The sequence below is a fragment of the Acinonyx jubatus genome, chromosome F2 (assembly GCF_027475565.1).
Source record: "Acinonyx jubatus isolate Ajub_Pintada_27869175 chromosome F2, VMU_Ajub_asm_v1.0, whole genome shotgun sequence".
NCBI classification, from domain to species: Eukaryota; Metazoa; Chordata; class Mammalia; order Carnivora; family Felidae; genus Acinonyx; species Acinonyx jubatus.
Genome location: NC_069394.1, coordinates 29,783,934 through 29,805,297, shown reverse-complemented (window position 1 = coordinate 29,805,297; position 21,364 = coordinate 29,783,934). Strand labels below are relative to the sequence as shown.

Here is a 21,364-nt window from a genome sequence, read left to right as displayed (position 1 = left end):
TTCTACCAATTTCATTTTTCTTGAAAAAATCTCCCCCAGAGTTATTTGACTTTTCCCAATTTCCTATATTTTCCTAATCCTGTATCTTTTCTTTCTTGGTTTATGCTCTTATTTGGTATGACACATCCTCTAACAGTTTACTGAGAGATTCACATAAGCTCAATTTTCATAACTTTAGATGGCTGAAATGTCTTTATTTTCTCTCACAGTCAATTAGTGGTCAGAGTATAGAATTCTAGGTTAGAAATCTCAGTATTTTAAAAGTCATGGCTTCAATGTCTCATAGATTCCAGGGCTGCTGTTGAGAAGTCCAAAGTCATTCTAATACCCGACTCTCTTTGGTGTTCAGATAATGTATGATAATTGACATTAGTATGAATCAATTTTTTCCAGTGTGCTGAGGCAGGACCCTCCACCTGCAAACTTGTGTCATTCGGTTCTGGGAACATGTTATGGATTATTCTTTGTTGATTTCCTCTACTCCATTGTGTACATTCCCTCTCTGGAAATCCTTTTATTTACGTCTTGGACTTCCTGAATTGGTTCTTTATTTGCCTATCTTACCTAGTTTCTGTTTGTCTTTTTACTCTATTCTCTAAAAAGGTTTCTCTGAAAGTCATTCTATTGAGTTTTTGATTCCTGCATTTTTTTTGATTCCAAAAGTTCCTCAAAAAAATATGAATACTTCCCCTTCCTTTTTAAAATAGCATATTTGCCTCATGGTTATAATAGTTATCTCTTATACATCTCAGGATGATTTTTTAAAGTCAACTTTTCTTCTCCCTTAACAGTTTCAATTCCCTTGTTTATTTGTCTGGTAATCCTTAGTTGCTCTTTTTTCCAGAGATACGGCCATTGAAAATTTGGCTGCAAGTTTGCTTGTCAATTGGGGGCTTCACTTTTGGTGGTCTGCCCTTTCACTGAATTTCTGATGTTCCCTACCTTTAGTCTTTCTTTTTGGGCTGGTCACTTTGCCCAAAGTAAACTTCCAATCTCTTGCCTGCAGGTTACAGACCTGGCTTTCAGAATTCGGAGAGCTGGATGAGGGAAGGAGGGATGATATCTCAGCATTCAGTATGTAAAAGTTGATTTAATCTCCACATTTTTAGTGTGATGGGAAGGATACCTATGTCTCTGGCATTCCTTACTCCAGAGACCCTCTATTTTACCCTTTTCAGAGAAATGTTTTCAGTTGTCTCCTGGAGATGAAGTCTGCAGCTACCCTGAACTTTAGAGTAGAAAGGGGAATGTGGGATCTGTTTCCTAAACAAACTTTCAAGTAATTTTCTGTATTTAGACTCATTTTCACTACAGTCTTTCATTTTCCATGGCCAGAGACCTATATTGTTTTACTATGGCTCCATCTGTGGCACTTTGACTATCAAAACAGAATATTTGGATAAAAATATTTGTAGCTTCACTTTACTGAGCAATTGCTTTGTACCGGGTACATGGTAGACATTATCTATAATGTTCAAAGCAACCTGAAACAACAAGTTATTTTCATCCTCATTGCATGGAGCTGAATAATTTGACTAGAGTCTCATAGTAAGCAAGTAATTGTGTTCGGATTCATAATCAAGTCTGGATTGTTGGCCCTGAAGTTGATGTTTTTTGTTACATGCTGTGCCACTTTGTTTGTCTTAGAAGAGGAGTCAACTTGTTAAGTCAGAAATGTTAACACCTACTGGCACAACTGAAATATGTTACATAATGCTTTGCTCTCCTCCTCACATCATATTCATTGGGTGTTATAACACTTAAAATTCTCACAGTGGCCTTTTATATGGGGTGTATCTAGAGTAGGCATTAGGAGTGGAAAGTGACAGACCAAGTACTATTGGAGTGATGACTTTGAAAAGATCAGTGATGCAGCAACTAGCAGGAAATGGAAATGAACTGTTGAAGGGGGAAAGCTTGTGATTCTATTTATATTCTTCATATTTGGGTAATGGTAAAAAAAATCAAGTGACAAAAAAAATTTAAGCTTTTGCTGGTATTATGAGTCTTTTTGGTTGAGTTTGTTCTTAAGGCTGAGCAAATTAAGTAAGCCTCTTCTGGAAACAGGAATCAAGATTCTGATCTTGATAGATCTGAATCTGATAGATGATCTGAGAGGTAATTTACAGCTTTACAAGTTAAAGATGTTTATTAATTAGACCAGATTCCCCACTCACAAAACTAGTTTTCTTTTTCCACTGTAATCAAATATTTATTCCTATCATTTGGACCCTGCACTTCCACTCTGTTTCTCGAACCAAAGCACACCTTATAAATTCTGAACTAATATTTACCAACCACCTACTATATTCCAGTCCCTGTTAGATGTCAATGGAACCAAAATAAGCAACAAGACAGACTAAGGCCTGCCCCATAGAACTTAGAGTTTAATGGGGGAAGTCTTACCTTTAATAAGCAATTGAAATAAACAATAAGGGGACAGATCTTACCATCCTTTTCAAATGTTTCCATATTTTTAAAAATTTATTTATTTATTTTGAGAGAGAGAGAAAGAGAGAGAGAGCATGTGCGTGTGAGCAGGGGAGGGGTAGAGAGAGAGGGAGGGAGAGAGAATCCCAAGCAGGTTCTACGTTGTCAGTGCAGATTCTGATGTGGGGCTTGAACTCATGAATCGTGAGATTATGACCTGAGCCAAAATCAAGAGTTGGACGCTTAACCGACTGAGCCACCCAGGGGCCCTCAAACTTTTCCATGTTATATCTACTAAAAATATGTTTTATTAAAGAATATTTATATTCCCTTTCATTTCATATTCAACATTAACCTAAAGTACCTCCTCCATCTCCCAGATTTTACTGTCCTTCAAGTAAAGGCCGGCATTGCTCTTTTCCCGAGAGTATACATTTGGTTCTCTCCCTCTCTAACTACAACCTCCTCCCCGCTATCTGCCTCCTGCCCCCAACTCTCCTGATCCTTAGGAGTTCTTCTATTCTATCGTCACCCATTTAGCCTTCTTTTGCCATCACTTGTCTTTTTTACTCATCTCAGGGGAAAAAAAAAAACAGCTGCTCCTCTTCTTCCAGCTTAATACTGCTACTTTTACCCTAGGAGTATTCTGTACTCCTCAGATACAGTATTCTCACTCTTCAGCATCATTCCTGGACTGGCTCCGTTGGTATACTCTCATCTGTCTTTGTATGTGTGCAGATTTTTTCCCCAGTATTGATAATTTTCTGATTACCACAGACAACACATGGAGCTAGTCTTCTTTCCCTCAGATTTTCACTTTCAGACAGCCAGTTAATATTTATTGTCCGTGGTTTTGATTTCTCTTACAACATACTCTTCTTTAGTCTCTGTCATATATATATATTTTTAAACTCTTCCACCAAAATTCTTTCAAGGGGGACTACTGACTTCCAACTAAATCCAATGGACTTTTCCAGCCCTTTCTTTCTGGTTTTGGCCTTCTTAACATTACTGCAGGACATGGCCATGTCAACCTTCTGAAACCCACTTAATGGCTGGCTTCTGTAATCTTCTGTGACACTGAACTTCCATGATGATCTTCCATTTGTCAGACAATTCCTTCTCCAAACTCTTCTCTGTCCTATTTCAGTTGTTAACCACTTGACCTTCACTCTCAAGGTTCTTTTCCAGTTTTGATTTACTCTGTGCACTGGCTTTAGCCCTTAAGTCTATTCTTAATGAGTTTCATACTGTTTTCCTCCCCCTCCCCCTATTTACTTAGGTTTTCTTCATTTTCTTTATTTTTTATTTCTTTATTTTTTTATGATCATCCTGTGTTTTCCAAATGGATCATGATATAAAGTATGTCAAGGGTTGATCAGAGTTTGGAATGTTTTCCTTAAGCAAAATAATATAGGCTTCTGTACAGAAGGATCATTCTGAATGTTTCATATTCTAATGTGCCTTATGAATACCTAAGAAAAAGTAAACATTTTCCAAATTTATTTAGTCTCAGGATCTTTCAATGGGGCACCTCTTGTCAATACTGTTTGAAAAACACATTTTGGAAAATGTCGGTTATCATTGTGAGTTCTAATGTCTTACCTTCATTCAATTTTGTGCCAGAAACTAAACATGGGATATTTCTACTTGAATATACTATTAACTTAGTAGGTCAAGAACCTACTAACTCAGTAGATCTAGAATTCTACTCAGTAGGTCACCATTATCTTCCAGCCCATGATCTCTTCTCAGTTTTCTTCTCTGCACCAGTGTCACCACAATTTTCTTAGTCATTCCAACTCAAAACCTCGGCATCATCTCTGGATTTTCCTTCTTCATCATTCTCTCTACCATTCAGTCATCTCTTAATTATTCATTAGATACTTCTTGAACTTGTATGTACTGTCATTTCCCTAGTCCAAATTCTCATAACCTCATATCTGGAAATCATCCTAACTGGCCCTGATGTGTTCCTCATACTAATCCAAGCAAAACAACCACTTTTGTCAAAATACTGATTTGATCATGTCACTGCCCTGCTAAGAATGTTCAGCCAATCTCTTGTTACCTCTTGAAGAAAGTCTGAACCATTACTGAGACTGTTCAGGTTAATGTATCTATTGACCCTCCCCCATCTAGTTCCTTGCTTTACTATTTACTCCAGCTAAATAGACCTCACTGTTCTAAGACTGTGGAGGTATTTCCAGCTCTGAACCACCTATTAACCATTGGCCTTGCATTACTGTAGGCATTATTTTCAAAGATCATAGATCATAAAATCAAGTTTTTTGGTGTTTAGATGAAATTCTTCTTTAGTTTCATTTATTTGCTTGAAGATTGCATCTATATTATAAATATTCTTTATTTTCTCTTCTTAAGGAAGTAATGATCTCTGTAAGATATTCTTATACTCTTGTATCAGTTACTCATTATTATGTAACACATTATCTCAAGTTTAATTGCTTAAAACAAAGACAGTTTATTTGTTCATGATTCTGTGGGCCAGGAATTCAAGCAGGCACTGGTTGAAATTTCTTCTCTGTCAGGAATCATGGTGTCAGTGGGGGGGGGGGGGGGCTGGAATAGCTCGAGGTCTAAAATGGTCACTCATGTGTCTGACAGTTATTTCTGGTTCCTGATGAAGGGCTCAGATGGGGCTGTTTTTGGAGATCTTGGTTTTTCTCCACATAGATCTCTCCATGTGGCTGCTTGGGCTTCCTCACAGCACAGTGGCTGACTCCCCAGAAGGTGAATTATAAGAAGCAAAGATAGACGTAAAACTTTTAAGGACTAGCCTCAGAAGTCAAAACATTATATCTCCCATTAAGCATGATAAGTACTAAGGCTAGCCCAAATTCATTGGTAGAGGAAATAGAGTCTGCCTCCTAATAGGAGAGAAAGTAGCAAGTCCACATTGCAAAAGAGCATGTGGAATGGGTGATATTGTTGTAGCTCTCTTGCTCTCTTTGGAAAAACAACTGATTCACACTAATGTTCTTTCTAGTTTTCTAAAAGAACATATGAAAACTTTCAAACATATGTAATAATAGAGAAAACAGTGCAATGTACTCTATTATGTGTTTTCTTAGATTCTATATTTGTCTATTGACATCTATTTATCATGGGGACAATTATATTAACTATATTTTCTTTTCTGTGTTTTTGATGTTCTGGAGATTGCCCTCCCAGAGCTAGCTAATTCCTAGAGGTAGTAAACAATTTACTTGCGCGTATGCCTCTCATATACAAGCCAACCACCTCCTTATCAAACTTTTACACACCAAGCCAAAATTTCTCCTGCCCCAAATTATCCCAGGGACATGTATCAAAAGTCCAAAGCCTGCCAGAATTACTTATTAAAACATTTTTTTAACGTTTATTTATTATTGAGAGACAGAGAGAGACAGAGCATGAGCATAGGAGGGGCAGAGAGAGGGGGAGACACAGAATCTGAAGCAGGTTCCAGTCTCCCAGCCATCATCACAGAGCCCACGTGGTGCTCGAGCCCACAAGCTGTGAGACCATGACCTGAGCCGAAGTCAGTTGCCCAACTGACTGAGCCACTCAGGCACCCCTGCCAGAATTATTTAAATTGGCCAAACCTAAACTGTTTATGCTGTTCTGCCTTACCTTTCCCATGGAAACCCTAATAAACTCCTCTTGCTCTTGTTTTCTGGACCACCCTGATGCTTCCCCTGTGTTGCATGGACTGCTATTTCTTCTTGAAAAGTTTAAGTAATAAAAATTTTCTTTCGATGGCACTAGCCTCTCTGCGTTGGTACTTAGTCACCACAGAAATTAAAATCCTGTGGGCCAAACAAGAGAGAATACATCAAGTTCAATAATTCAGCAGTTATCAAGTTATCAATATTGTTTCCTCAATATATCTACACTTTTTGCCTCTCCACCTCTAAAATATTTAGAAGCAAATTCCAGATATCATATAATTTCACTTGTGAATATTTCATTGTGTGTGTATATTTGTATTTATGTATGAATATATGTATATATACATACTTTTCTTCAACTATAACCATAATATCATTATCTCAGCAAGTGATATTTTTAATATCATAAATACTAATGAAATATTGAAATGTTGAAATATTTAAAATTTCCTCACAAGTTTTATTTATTTATTTATTTATTTACTTACTTTTATTTTAGAGAGGGAGCACGTGAGTGGGGAGAAGGGCAGAGGAAGAGAGAGAGAGAGAGACAGAAAATCTTAGGCAGGCTCCACGCACAATGAAGAACCTGATGAGGGGCTCAATCTTACCCCTTAACCCTGGGATCATGACCTGAACTAAAATCAAGATTTGGATACTCAGCTGATGGAGCCACCCAGGTCCCCCAAAAGAATTTTTTTTATAGTTTATTGTTTAAATTAGGATCCAAATGAAGTTTATACATTGTAGTTCATTGCTGTGTCTTTTTTTAATATGTAGGTTTCTTTACTGTAATTTTTTTTATTTGCAATTTTTTTTCCTCCTGTCTCTCTCCCCTGCTGTTTTTTTCCCTTTCCTGTCCTCTCTCCCCTTTTTCCTTTCTCTTTGGTATGGATGTTGAAGAAAAACATCAGTTGGTTTTTCCTGCAGAGTCCCTACTCTCCTTGTTTTGCATACATTCATTCCCATGGTGCATTTAACATGTTCCTCCATCTCCTTGATTTCCTACTAATTGGCAGTTAGATGTAGAGGCATTGACAGATTTGGGCTTGATTTCTTTTTCTAGCAAGTGTTCTTCATAGGTATACCTCTCTGAGGATGTACACAATGTCTATTTGTCTCACTCTCAGTGCTGTTAGCAGCCATTGACAATTATTGCTTATAGCTACTAATTTATTAGGGATTGTAAAATAGTGATGACTTCATCATTTCTTCATTGTTTATTAGCTGGAAGATTTTAATAAAGTAAAACTTCTTAACATCAATTATTTCCTTACTCTGATGTATATTCCATTTTCAAGAGAATGGTGATCAATGAAGTTTTTTTCAAGCATCATTTTGAACTTATAAACTTAAATATATTGGATTTGTGACAATCCATTGTAGCTAATACCCTTATGGATGCTCAGATGTCCAAGTCAATAGGTCAAGTTGATATCTCAGTCTCTCTGACACTACCCCAGTAGTTTTTGATAATTTCCTTGCTTTCTGGCTGACTAAATGTTCAAAACTCATCAGTACATTTCCTGTTTCAGAACTGGAATCAGCCACCTGTCCAAGGAGCACTGGTTCCTTTCAGTGGGAAATAGTATACTTCTTTTGTGGGTAACAATTTTTCTGGTTTGTTTTATTTATTTAAAAATATATAATAACAAGATTATATTTTCAGGGATCATTTCTATAGTTTGTTACTAAAAAATATTAATAGACATTACTTTAGAGCAGTTTTAGATTCATAGCAAAATTGAGCACAAGGTACAAAGATTCCCTATATATCCCATGCCCCCACATACACAGTGTCTCCTACTATCAAAATCCTGTACCAGAGTGGTACATTTATCACAATCAATGAACCTACATTGACACATTACTGTCACCCAAAGTCCATAGTTTATATTTGAGTCCACTATTGGGATGTTCTATGGGTTTTGAAAAATGTTTAATGATATATATCCCCTTTATAACATTACACAGAGTGGTATCACAGCCCTGAAAATGCTGTGTGCTCTGCCTATTCTTCCCTCCTTCCTTCCTAATTGCTGCTAACCACTGATCCTTTTACTGTCTCCATAATTCTTCTTTTTCTAGAATATCATATACTTGGAATCATACTGTATGTAGTGTTTTCAGATTAGCTTCTTTCACTTAATAATATGCATTTAAGTGGTGCCTGAGCGGCTCAGTCAGCTGAGTGTCCAACTCTTGATTTCAGCTCAGGTCCTGATCTTACAGTTTGTGAGTTTGAGGCCCGTGTCAGGCTTTGCACTGACAGTGTGGAGCCTGCTTGGGATTCTCTCCTCTCCCTCTCTGTCTGTCCCTCCCCACTCTAAATAAATAAATAAATAAATAAATAAATAAATATTTTAAAATATGCATTTAAGTTTCCTCCATGTCTTTCTATGGCTTGCTTGATAGCTCATTTCCATTTAGGCTGTTATAACAAAATACCACAGACTGGGTGGCTTATAAACAATATCAATTTATTTCTCAGAGTTCTGGAGGCTTGAAGTCCAAAACTGGATGCCAGCATATTTGGGTTCTGGTGAAGACCCTTTTATGGGTTGCAGATTGCTCACTTCTCAGCGTAACCTCACATGGTAGAAGGGGCAAAGTTTCTCTGGCCTCTTTTGTAAAGTGCCATTCATGAAGCCTATATCCTCATGACCTAATAACTTCGCTTTCTAACACCACTACCTTGGTTGTTAGGTTTCAGCATATAAATTCAGTGGCGGGGGGGCACATTCACACCATTGCACTTACTGAAAGACAACTTGATTGCTTCCAAGACTTGACAATCATGAATAAAGATGATATAAATATTTGCATACAGGTTTTTGTGTGGACATAAGTTTCCAAATTATTTGAGGAAATGGCAAGGAGCATGATTCATGGATCATATGAGTAAAGAGCATTGCTTAGTTTTATACGAAACTAACAAACTATCTTCGAATGTGGCTGTACTATTTTACATTCCCACTAGCAATGAATGAGAGTTTCTGTTGTTCCATGTCTTTGCCAGCATTTGGTTTGTTTGTTTGTTTATTTATTTATTTATTTATTTATTTATTTATTATTTCTTTGAGAGAGAGAGAGTGAATGACCATGGGAGCTGGGTAGAGGGGCAGAGGGAGAAAGAGAATCTTAGGCAGGCTTCATACTCAGTGCAGAGCCTGATGTATGGCTTGATCCCATGACCTTGGGATCATGACGTCAGCTGAGATCAAGAGTCAGACATTCAAACGACTGAACCACCAGGTGCCCCTTACCTTATTTTTAATATAAGGAAATATCACTTCCCATTTTCATAGAGAAATGATAGCATAGCATAAACACTCCTTTTTAAACTTAAAAAATCTTTTTGCAATAATAGCATAGTAATATTTACAGATATTACCCATTCCTTTCTACAGCTGCGAAGTATTCAATTGTATTGATACAGCATGGTTTTAGCTAACCCATTCTCCATTAATAAACATTTGGGTTGTTTACAGTCTTTGTTATTACAAATAGTATTTCAACGAGTTCCTTGTGAACCTGTCTTTTTGTATTTTTTTCCAATGTATCTTTGTAGATTCTAGAAGTGGAAGTGCTAAATTGAAGAGGTAAGTACTCATGTAATTTTGCTATATATTGAAAAATCCCCTTCTCTATAGGAGGTACAACATTTTGTATTTCCGTAATAGTGTATTAAGGTACCTATTTCTTCACAGCCTTGTTAACAGAGTACTTTGCAAACTTTTGGATTTTTCCCATTTGATAAGGCACCTGGGTGGCCCAGTTGGTTAAGCATCTAACTCTGATTTCAGCTCAGGTCATGATATCACGGTTGGTGAGCTTAGCAGCTCCAGCTTTGTGCTGACAGTGTGGAACCTGCTTGGGATTCTCTCTCTCTCTCTGCGGCTCCCCCACTTGTGTTTTCCCTCTCTCTCTAAAAACTAAATAAATAAACATTAAAAAAATTAAAAAAGAAAGAATAACTCAGTGAAGTTTTAAATTGTACTTCTATTGTTATGAATGTAGTTGGAAACTTTTATGGTTAACAGCCATTTGCATTTCCTTTTCCTAAGAATTCTGTTTGTATTTCTAGCCTATTTTTCTACAGTGTTGTCTTTTTTCTTTAGTTTTAGAAGCTTTCATATAGAGAGAAGAACCATTTGTGTATAACATATACTTTTTCCAAGCCAGTCATTTGGTTTTTTATTTAGCTGGGTTTATATTTATATTTTTATTTTTTATCTAATCAAATTCATCATTTTTATTGCTTCTGGAGTCATAGGCTCCTCACTTTCAGGTTATAGAATAATCGAATTCCGTTTCCTTTTAATACCCATATAATCACCAAAGTAACCCAGTTTGGTGGGTTGTAATGAGGAATTTTTTAAAAAGAATCAAATTGCACATAATAAAGTATTGAAAGTGCTTGGAAGTTGTCACTCCTAACTTCACAAGAAAAAAGCTGAAACTTCACAAGAAAAAAACTGAAACTGAATTTTTAGAGACATCAGAGGACTGAGGTCAATGGACAAATTGCTGTCCCCCAAAATAGAGACTCACAGGAAGCTACAGAGATTTGCACTTTACCAGGAATAGAAGCCCAGAAGTAGTCAGCAACAGAAGTGGTTTCTGTAGAAACACTTTGAAATGTAACTGATGAATTACTAAGTGTCTCAATGCAGACTAGCTTAAGAGTTAAAACCTCCAAGGGAGCCCAGGTGTTTTTTGTTTGTTTTTTTTTTTTTAATTTTTATTTAATTTATTTTTTTTAATTTACATCCAAGTTAGTTACCATATAGTGCAACAATGATTTCAGGAGTAGATTCCTTAATGCCCCTTACCCATTTAGCCTATCCTCCCTCCCACAACCCCTCCAGTAACCTTCTGTTTGTTCTCCATATTTAAGAGTCTCATGTTTTTGTCCCTCTCCCTGTTTTTATATTATTTTTTGCTTCCCTTCTCTTATGTTCTTCTGTTTTATATCTTAAAGTCCTCATATGAGTGAAGTCATGATATTTGTCTTTCTCTGACTAATTTCGCTTAGCATAATACCCTCTAGTTCCATCCACGTAGTTGCAAATGGCAAGATTTCATTCTTTTTTGATTGCAGAGTAATACGACATTGTATACATATACCACATCTTCTTTATCCATTCATCCATTGATGGACATTTGGGCTCTTTCCATACTTTGGCTATTGTTGATAGTGCTGCTATAAACATTGAGGTGCATGTGCCCCTTCGAAACAGCATACCTGTATCCCTTGGATAAATGCCTAGTAGTGCAACTGCTGGGTTGTAAGGTAGTTCTATTTTTAATTTTTTGAGGAACCTCCATACTGTTTTCCAGAGTGGTTGCACCAGTTTGCATTCTCACCAATAGTGCAAAAGAGATCCTCTTTCTCTGCATCCTTGCCAACATCTGTTGTTGCCTGAGTTGTTAATGTTAGCCATTCTGACAGGTGTAAGGTGGTATCTCATTGTGGTTTTGATTTGTCTGTCCCTGATGATGAGTGATGTTGAGCATTTTTTCATGTGTCAGTTGGCCATCTGGATGTCTTCTTTGGAGAAGTGTCTATTCGTGTCTTTTGCCCATTTCTCCACTGGATTATTTGTTTTGGGGGTGTTAAGTTTGACAAGTTCTTTATAGATTTTGGATACTAACCCTTTATCTGATATGTCGTTTGCGAATATCTTCTCCCATTCTGTCAGTTGCCTTTTAGTTTTGCTGATTGTTTCCTTCACTGTGCAGAAGGTTTTTTATTTTGATGAGGTCCCGGTAGTTCATTTTTGCTTTTGTTTCCCTTGTCTCCGGAGATGTGTTGAGTAAGAAGTCGTTGTGGACAAGATCAAAGAGGTTTTTGCTTGCTTTTTCTTTAAGGATTTTGATGGCTTCCTGCCTTACATTTAGGTCCTTTATCCATTTTGAGTTTATTTTTGTGTATGGTGTAAGAAAGTGGTCCAGGTTCATTTTTGTGCATGTCGCTGCCCAGTTTTCCCAGCAGTACTGGCTGAAAAGACTGCTGTTATTCCATTGGATATTCTTTCCTGCTTTGTCAAAGATTGGTTGGCCATATGTTTGTGGGTCCATTTCTGGGTTCTCTATTCTGTTCCATCGATATTAGTGTCTGTTCTTATGCTAGTACCATACTGTCTTGATGATTACAGCTTTGTAATACAGCTTGAAGTCTGGGATTGTGATATCTCCTGCTTCTTCAAGATTGCTTTGGCTATTTGGGGTCTTTTCTGGTTCCATACAAATTTTAGGATTGTTTGTTCTATCTAGCTCTCTGAAGAATGCTGGTGTTATTTTGATAGGTATTGTATCAAAAATGTAGATTGCTGTGGGTAATATTGACATTTTAACAATATTCTTCTTCCAATCCAGGAACATGGAATATATTTCCATTTTTTTTATGTCTTCTTCAATGTCTTTCATAAGCTTTCTATAGTTTGCAGTGTATAGATTTTTCACCTCTTTGGTTAGATTTATTCCTAGGTATTTTATGGTTTTGGTGCAATTGTAAATGGGATCGATTCCTTGATTTCTCTTTCTGTTGCTTCATTATTGGTGTATAGGAATGCAACCGATTTCTATGCATTGATTTTATATCTTGCAACTTTGCTGATTTCATGAATCAGTTCTAGCAGTTTTTTGGTGGAATCTTTTGGGTTTTCCATATAGAGTGTCATGTCATCTGCAAAGAGTGAAAGTTTGATGATCTCTTGGCCGATTTGGATGCCTTTTATTTCTTTGTGTTGTCTGACTGCTGAGACTAAGTCTTCCAATACTATGTTGAATAACAGTGGCAAGAGTGGACATCCCTGTCTTCTTCCTGACCTTATGGGGAAAGCTCTCAGTTTTCCCTCATTGAGGATGATATTAGCATTGGGTCTTTCATATATGGCTTTTATGATATCGAGGTATGATCCTTCTATCTCTACTTTCTTGAGGTTTTTTATCAAGAAAGGGTGCTGTATTTTGTCAAATGGTTCCTCTGCATCTATTGAGAAGATCGTGTGATTCTTATCCTTTCTTTTATTGATGTGATGAATCACATTGATTGTTTTTCATATATTGGACCAGCCTTGCATCCCAGGTATAAATCCCACTTGGTCGTGGTGAATATTTTTTTTAATGTATTGTTGGATCCAGTTGGCTAAAATCTTGTTGAGGATTTTTGCATCCATGTTCATCAGGGAAATTGGTCTATAGTTCTCCTTTTTAGTGTGGTCTCTGGTTTTGGAATCAAGGTAATGCTGGCTTCATAGAAAGATTTTGGAAGTTTTCCTTCCATTTCTATTTTTGGAACAGTTTCAAGAGAATAGGTGTTAACTCTTCCTTAAATGTTTGGTAGAATTCCCCTGGAAAGCCATCTGGCCCTGGACTCTTGTTGTTTGGCAGGTTTTTGATTACTAATTCAATTTCCTTACTGGTTTTGGGTCTGTTCAAATTTTCTATTTCTTCCTGTTTCAGTTTTGGTAGTTTATATGTTTCTAGGAATTTGTCGATTTCTTCCAGATTGCCCATTTTATTGGCACAAAATTGCTCATACTATTGTCTTATTATTGTTTGTATTTCTGGTGTGTTGGTTGTGATCTCTCCTTTTTCATTCTTGATTTTATTTATTTGGGTCCTTTCCTTTTCTTTTGATCAAACTGGCTAAGGGTTTATCAATTTTGTTAATTATCTGAAAGAACAAGCTTCTGGTTTCACTGATCTGTTCTACTGTTTTTTTGGGGGGGGGGTGTTTTTGTTTTTGTTTTTGTCTTTTTTGGTTTCAATAGCATTGATTTCTGCTCTAATCTTTATTATTTCCCATCTTCTGGGGGAAGGTTTGGGGTTTTATTTGCTGTTCTTTTCCAAGCTCTTTAAGGTGTAAAGTTAGGTTGTGTATTTGAGATCTTTCTTCCTTCTTTAGGAAGGCCTGGATTGCTATATACTTTCCTCTTATGACCACCTTTGCTACATCCCAGAGGTTTTGGGTTGTGGTGTTATCATTTTCATTGGTTTCCATGTATTTTTTAATTTCTTCTTTAACTTCTTAGCCCATTCATTCTTTTTTTTTTTTTAATTTTTTTTTCAACGTTTATTTATTTTTGGGACAGAGAGAGACATAGCATGAACGGGGGAGGGGCAGAGAGAGAGGGAGACACAGAATCAGAAACAGGCTCCAGGCTCTGAGCCATCAGCCCAGAGCCTGACGTGGGGCTCGAACTCACGGAGCACGAGATCGTGACCTGGCTGAAGTCGGACGCTTAACCGACTGCGCCACCCAGGCGCCCCATGCCCATTCATTCTTATGTACAATGTTCTTTAGTCTCCAATTATTTGTTACCTTTCCAAATTTTTTTCCTGTGGTTGATTTCGAGTTTCATGGTATTGTGGTCTGAAAATATGCACGGTACGATCTCAATCTTTTTTGTACTTGTTGAAGGCTGATTTTTGCCCCAGTATGTGATCTATTCTGGAGAACATTCCATGTGCACTGGAGAAGAATGTATATTCCACTGCTTTAGCATGAAATGTTCTGAATATATCTGTTATGTCCTTCTGGTCCAGTGTGTCATTCAAAGTCTTGTTTCCTTATTGATTTTCTGTTTATATGATCTGTCCATTGTTGTAAATGAGGTGTTGAAGTCACTTACTATTATGGTATTATTAGCAATGACTTTGTTTATGTTTGTGATTAATTGATTCATATATTTGGGTGCTATCACATTTGGAGCATAAATGTTTATAATTGTTAGGTCTTCTTGGTGGATAGACATCTTAATTATGATATAATGCCCTTTTCATCTCTTGTTACAGTCTTTATTTTAAAGTCTAGATTATCTAAGTATGGCTACTCCAGCTTTCTTTTGTCAACCATTAGCATGATGGTCAACATCTCCTTACTTTCAATCTGAAGGTGTTTTTAGGTCTAAAGTGGGTTTCCTGTCAACAGCATATAGATGGATCTTGTTTTCTTATCCATTTTGTTACCCTGTCTTTTGATTGGAGCATTTAGTCCATTGACGTTTAGAGTGAGTACTGAAAGATATGAGTTTATTGCCATTATGTTTCTTGTAGAGTTGGAGTTTCCGGTGGTGTTCTCTGGTCCTTTCTAATATTTGTTGCTTTTGGTCTTTTTTTTTTCTTCTCATCTTTTCTCCCCTCAGAGAGTCCCCAGCGGGGCCCAGTTTTAATGGGCCTCTCCCACTTCTATTTTTACCTCCAGGGCTCCTATCATTTTCTCACTGTGAAGATGGGAGACAAATCTGCTAGTGCTTCTGGCAGGGGATGGGTTAAAGTAACCATCTTAAAATATGTTTTTAGGAAGGTCTACCCTCAAGGGAAACTATTTTACCAGAGTGTAATCAACTGGGGTTTTAGGAAAGCCTAACTGGCCTGAGGGAAGGGAAATACCCAGCTTAGGGTCATTTAAAGACTGAGACCTACTCACAGGCCTACGGAATACTTTCCCTCAGCCTACACCTTGAACCACGTCAGTAGGGCTCCTGTATAATATCAGGGGATTGAAGCTAAAAGAACTATAAGCCTCAGATGCTATTTACAGAGTCTCTATGAAAACCAAAGACTAAGGGGGAGACAAAAGCAATGACAATAAGGAAAATTATAGCTTCTGACACCACAGTTACAGTAAACAGTAAACACAATCTACTCTTAGCCAGATAAACACAATTTATGGATTGTTTTGTAACAATTTGTATACTTAACATATCAATAGAGACATAGTTACCAATCTGTGTAAAGATTACAGTCTAAGATATATTTCTTAGTGCAGACTATAATCAAAAAAGTTGAAATCAACTGGCATAAGGAATCTCTTGACTATGCTCTCTACAAAACCAAATACTAGCAGGTATGCCCTCATTACCTATTCAAGTACAACAAAGACTTTCTCCAATTCCATGCGGGAACAGCTCACGGAAGACATGAATGATGTATATTCATGAATGCTGTTTTGTTATTTTCATTAATACAGTGGGGATCTCACAGATGGGTACTTCTCAACCAGAACTTACTTATACTTTTCAAGTCAGCATAAGTCTTTATGTCTTAGCAATGCTTCTGTCTTGGTTGTAATACCCAACGAGCTGGCAAAAGATGCCAAACAAGCTAGAGGCCCTTGTGATAATGACAGACCTGCCTACGTTCATCTTACTTGTGCTGTCATAGTCTTCATTTGCAACATTATTGTCTGTGAAGCATGTAGAGGCTTTCAAGTAAAAATATGGCTTGTAACTTGTATTTCCTATAGTACGGAGCCTCTTAGTAATGCAGTCTCCTTAAGATACTTCTGTACTCCCTTGACTGCTTCCCACACGTGCATCTTCGTTGTTGCTCTGAGAACTCGCCTAAACGAATCTCGCCCACTGGTAAGATCAAACACTTTTTTTTTTAATTTTTTTTTAATGTTTATTTATTTTTGAGACAGAGAGAGACAGAGCATGAATGGGGGAGGGTCAGAGAGAGGGAGACACAGAATCTGAAACAGGCTTCAGGCTCTGAGCTGTAAGCACAGAGCCCGACACGGGGCTTGAACTCACGGACCGCGAGATCATGACCTGAGCCGAAGTCGGCCGCTCAACCGACTGAGCCACCCAGGCGCCCAAGATCAAACACTTTTTAAGTCTAACTCCCCTATGACATTGTAAAGAGCCCCCTGCAGACCTCCTTTTTTTTTTTTTAAGAGTTCAGCTTTATACTGAACAGGTTCAGAAGAGGTTTAGTCAGAAAGACCAAAACCTGTGTCACCATCAGTTTCCCCGGGTTCTTCATTCTTTGCTTCTACCTCCTTCTTCACAGCAGGGACAACAGTGGTAGAGGGGGCAGGACCTGGGACAGCTGGTCCAGCACCAGCTGCTATGCTGCAGTGGGTCCACCAGGCACATTGAGGCTCCCAATGTTATCAACATTGAGGCTCCCAATGTTATCATTCACCAGGGCCTTAGCAAACACGGCCCTCCAGAAAGATTACACATTTATACCAGCTGATTTCATGAGAGCATTGATCTTTTCCTCCGTGCCAGTCACCTCATCATGCTGCAGACAAGGGCCAAGGGCCGAGTACATGCAGGCGAGTTCCAGAGAGAGGCTTTGTGTGGGCAAGTGCTGAGCCCGTGCACTGTGAAGGGATGAAGTGAGGGCCTTGACCGAACGAGGACTAAGCTTCCTTATTTAACCCAGCCTCTATGTGTCCAAAGAATTGATTTCCTGAATCAATGTTTTTAGTACAAAAATCACGTTATCATGAGTTTATGACTTATTTCACACGTATGAAGATTTAAAAAATTTTTTTTAAATGTTTATTTTCTTGAGACAGAGAGAGACAGTGTGAATGGGGGAGGGGCAGAAAGAGAGGGAGACACAGAATCCAAAGCAGGCTCCAGGCTCTGAGCTGTCAGCACAGAGCCTGACCTGAGGCTTGAACTCATAAACCGTGGATTGTGACCTGAGCTGAATTTGGACACTTAACCAAATAAACCACTCAAGTGCCCCTTGATTTCCCCTTCATTTCTGAAGGATATTTTCAAGGGTATGGGATTCTCGGTCAATAGTTCTTTTTTCTCAAAACTCCTGGTCTCCATGAAACATATATTCTCATTCCAGAGGTCAGACTGAAAGAGTAAGCCTGTACCTGGGACATGCTACTCTCATTTTGGAAGGAAAAAAATCAGGAGACTGGGTACCAAGCCATACAAAATATGCAAGCACATTTAAAACTTCTACTGAGATATCTTTTAGCCAAAGAAAGTAATATGATCTAGGCTAAAGTCAGTGGGCAGGAAAGTAGACTGTGTTCACAAAGCATGGCAAGGGTATGGAGGAATGAATATCTGTGAAATAATGCAATCTGATACAGCCTGCCATTGTTCACAAATGTTCACTCCCTTCCTGGAAACAAAGATAGTCACCCCATTCTAACAATACTCTAAGGTCTTATCCAATCAAAACATCCAGTTTGAAACCCGAGCTCTTAAAATGTATATCATGCTCAAATACAGCTTCTCTTGAGCCAAAGTCCTATAAACTAAAAGGTCTGTTATTTGCACCCCACACATCCATCATAAAATGTGGAACCCATATAAATACTCTTATTTATAAGGGGAAAAGGGTAGAACCAGCAATCACTGATTCATAGCAATTCTGAAATTCCAATGAGGAACTATCATAAGGTCTACTAAGCTGAGTTAGTGTAGAAAACTTAATCAATTTTGTTTCCTGGAGGTAGGTTCATAGTCTATCGTCCTTCGTGAGTCTTGACTTCATGTTCTAGGAGGTCCTTCCTTTTCCAGTATCCTCATCAGGAAAAATTGCCCCCTTGACTAGTGAATAGCTTCCTCAACCTGTCAATAGAAAGTTGAGGGCTTGAGAATAGTTCTATTGTTCAAACAATCACAACTCCTTTTAATTCAGGCTGGTGGCAGTTTGGGCACTACAACTCTTTAAAAAATAGTTTGTTTCTTTTTTTTTATTACTTTTTCTTTCTTTATGTTTTTGAGAGAGAGAGAGAGAGAGAGCAGGAGAGGGGCAAAGGGAGAGGGAGAATGTCAGCAGGCTCTATGGCCAGCACAGAGCCCCACGTGAGCTTGATTTCATGACTGTGAGATCACCTGAGCTGAAATCAAGAGCTTAATTTGACTGAGCCGCCCAGGCAAATTGGTTTCTTTTATATATTTGTTTACTATTAATGCCTCTTGCCAATAGCAAGATCCAAAATTAGAAAATATTCCTTTAGGCTTAATTACAGATAATTTGAACTCTTTAGACTTCCATTGGGCCAAATCTACGGTCTCTTTATCCTGAGCCATTTTGTGTAGGTGAAATGACTTACTGGGGATCACTTTAAAAGAATCAGAGGTCTTAACAAATAGTACAGTGACAACAGTCTTGATTTGGTCTTTGCACTCAAGTTTGACTAGGAGTAGTAGTAGTAGTAGTAGTTTTAATTGGGTGTACTTTTACTTAATAGAATAAAAATAGTGGCTTTTCATATTATGAAGGATGACAAAAAAATTTTATAGGCACGTTGTAATATTAATTTTGCATGACTGCTCATATCTTCTAATCTTTATAATGTACTTCTAAAAGAGAATAGATAATACAAATTGCTTTTCTTCCATTTATCCACTTTAAAGTTTCTTTGAAATCATCCTTAAAATTGCCTACGTATTACTATTGTATTTTCATATAAAAAATTTGCTCAAGTTGCTAAATTTCTAATATGCTTTCAATTCACTAAAAATAATTCAAATTATTCCATGTAAGAACATGCACACACAACTAAAAAACAACTTTTCAGGTCCTTGACTTGGTCTTTGCACTGAGGTTTTGTCTTAATTTGCAAATAGTTTACTGGCTGGAGAAGAGAAACAGTTGCACCTTTCAACTCTGTCTCTGGATTTCTGGGTGCTCCTTTTCTCTTCCATTCTTACTTGGAAAAAGGTCAATTATTTTCTCAGCTCATCTCTTGCTTATAATGACTGATAAGCAATTTTGCGCCAACAAAATTTTGTCTTGAAAAGTCTTTGCCAAAGTCACAAATTTATAGGTATATTTTCTACCTTTCAAGTTATCTAAGGTGATGGTTTTACGAAAATTTTCACCTGTGCCTAGTATAGGTTATTTTTCCAGCCTCCTTTAACATTAGGGCTCCCATAGCAGGCATGGTACAAATACTACATATTTTATTTTATTGTTGTTACCATAGTGCCCTTGCTTCTAGGTATCAATTTCTTTGCTAATCAACTTTTATTGTAGTGACAAGCAATCTCTAAATCTCAGCAATTTATAACTGTCATTTGTCACACACATTACTGAGCTCTACTGGACTCTTTTGGGCTCAGCTTGTTTTATGCATCTTCCTCTTTGTTGTTTTATTGTTGTTGTTGTTGTTTAATGATGAAACAATTTATATTCAAATGTAGCCAACTGGACTCAGTTTAGATGATCCCAATTTTGTTGGCAAAATCCAAAGCATCACAGTCAGGAACCAGTCAAACATATGCTTTCTTTTCTACATCTGACCTGATCAGAGTGTTGACCTTGGCCACATCAATGTCATAGATCTTCACAGCCTATTTGATCTGGTGTTTGTTGGCCTTGACATCCACAATGAACACAGGAGTGTTGCTGTCTTCCATTTTTTCCATGGCTGACTCAGTAGTCGGGGGAAACTTGATGATGGCATAGTGGTCAAACTTGTTTCTCCTGGGGGCACTCTTTTGAGGATATTTGGGTCGCCTTCGGAGATGCAGTGTCTTGGGCTGTCAGAATGTAGATGATGTGCAGATTATCTTTTTTTTTTTTTTTATGACTGTGGATGCCTCTCAGCACTGCTTTCTTGGCCTTCAAAGCCTTTGCTTTGGCTTTGGCTTTGGGAGGGGCAGGGGCTTCCTTCTTTACCTTCTGCACCATCTTCATGAAAGGCACATCTCTCTTTGAATAAACTCTGAGATATTTAAAAGAAAGCCACAGATCCAAAATGGTATCATTTAGGCTGAGTCTCCAAACAGGGGTTTAATCCTTAATCTAATTGCAGTTTCAATCTCCCCTGGAGATGTAGTTTTAACCTGTCAGTTTGGAATTTTCTGATCAGCCCCAGTGAAGTAAATGGCCACGTGGTTCCTCTCCATCCTCCAAAGGAAAATGAGATAATCTGCACAATAAGACCTTCTGCTCCTGACCTTGCCTGAAACACTCCTTTTCTTTGCTAATAATTTCATTGCCTTATTCTCCTTCCTATAAACACCTTCCATTTTGTACAACTCCCCTCTACATTCTACATGGGATGCTGTCTGATTCATGAATTCCTTAACAAAGCCAATGAGATCTTCATATTTACCTGGTTGAATTTTGGAGTAGACACTATTTGAAAGATGGTTTTCTGACTGTGGAAGGCAGAAAGAAGAGGAGGAGTGTCAAACCATGCTAGTGCTTCTAAAGCTTCTGCCAAGATATGCTGTATGTCATATATGCTCACATCCCATTTGCTAAAGCAAACCACACAGCCATCAAAGTTAACCAAAGTTAATTGGTGAAGGGAGCAAATGCTTACCATAGCACAGAAAGAAACGCATAACTATGATAAAAAAAAATGAAGTGTGCTACAACAAATATTTACTGAAAAGCAGCAGTATTCCTTCCAGCTGCCAAAGGCATTCTTATAAACAAAACAGTGTCTCTGATTTCAGAAAACTCAGTCTATTGGGGAATTCCACTAAGTAAAGAAGCGGTTGAAATGTAACGTGAGGAGGGTACAC

General features: G+C 37.7%; 2 pseudogenes; both read right to left on the bottom strand.

Moving 5' to 3' along the window:
• Positions 1–16,827: 16,827 nt before the first annotated feature.
• LOC106973362 (60S acidic ribosomal protein P1-like) lies at positions 16,828–19,770 on the bottom strand (annotated as a pseudogene).
• LOC113600610 (60S ribosomal protein L23a-like) lies at positions 19,335–20,881 on the bottom strand (annotated as a pseudogene).
• Between the last annotated feature and the right edge of the window lie 483 nt (positions 20,882–21,364).